Genomic DNA, 1,209 nt, shown 5'->3' on the forward strand with positions numbered 1-1,209 from the left:
ATCTGATCTGACAGTGTTTCTACAGCTGGATGCCCTTCCTAATGCCAACCACTCTAAGAGTGTAGTGGGTGCTTTTTATGTGCCACCAGCACAGGGTCCAGAGGAGCTGACATCGACTATGATTGGATGGTGCTTTTTATGTGCTACCAGCATGGGGCTCACAACTACAATTTCCATTTGATTTGATTTTGATGTTGATACACATACAATAGTTTTCTTTCAGTTTCCGTGTAACAAATCCACTCACAAGTCTTTGGTGGGCCTGAGGCTATAGTAGAAGACACTTAAATGCCATGCAGTGGGACTGAATCTGGACCCATGTGGTTGGGAAGCAAGCTTCTTACCACACAGCTACTCCTATCATTATATATTATAATTATTATATTTATCATTATCATTAACATCATCATTTAATGTCCATTTCTAATGTTGGCATAGTTTGGAGAGTTTGGCAGGAGCTGGCAAGCCAGAGAACTACACCAAGCTTTATGGTCTGTTTTGGAAGGATTTCTACAACTGGATGCTCTTCCGAACACCAGCTACATCACAGAATGTACCAGGTGCTTTTTACATGGTACCATCATCAGTGGGGGTCACTCAGTGCCTAGCAAGACAAAGACCCCTTGACTAGGATGAGAAGTAATATTGAGAGAGGTAGCTCTGTACCAGTTGAGAAGTTAAAGGATAACAGAAGGAAGCATATATTTCTTCCTATAGAAGAGAAAGGGTCATTCTATAACTATTATATCAGTTATATTTTTTTTATATTATCATCACATTATGAAAACTATATGTAAATATTACTAAATGATGATCATGATGAATAGAATACTTTCCTAATAACATATTCTTGTAAATAGGCATAAAGTCACAGACCATGTAATTTTATTGGCTGTGGAGAAAATGATTCCAGTTGTGGTGTGCAAGAGAGACGATTGCGTTAGTATGGTCATGTGGCGAGAATGGACGAGGATAGCTGTGTGAAAAAGTGCCACACCCTAGCGGTGGTGGGAACCTGTGGAAGAGGTAGGCCCAGGAAGACCTGGGATGAGGTGGTGAGGCAAGACCTTCGAACATTGGGCCTCACTGAGGCGATGACTTTTGACCAAGACCTTTGGAAATATGCTGTGCGTGAGAAGACCTGGCAAGCCAAGTGAGACCTAAATCCAAGGCCTCTGCCAGGGGTGTAGCCAGCCCACTTATGCGTAC

At 42.0% G+C, this 1,209-nt stretch overlaps 1 protein-coding gene across 4 annotated transcripts in view; it reads right to left on the reverse strand.

Annotated features, from left to right (window-relative positions):
- Positions 1-1,209, reverse strand: part of LOC106872603 (protein WWC2) — a 98,129-nt gene that overhangs the window by 36,484 nt on the left and 60,436 nt on the right. The gene's annotated exons all lie outside the window — the stretch shown is intronic.

The sequence above is a fragment of the Octopus bimaculoides genome, chromosome 16 (assembly GCF_001194135.2).
Source record: "Octopus bimaculoides isolate UCB-OBI-ISO-001 chromosome 16, ASM119413v2, whole genome shotgun sequence".
NCBI classification, from domain to species: domain Eukaryota; kingdom Metazoa; phylum Mollusca; class Cephalopoda; order Octopoda; family Octopodidae; genus Octopus; species Octopus bimaculoides.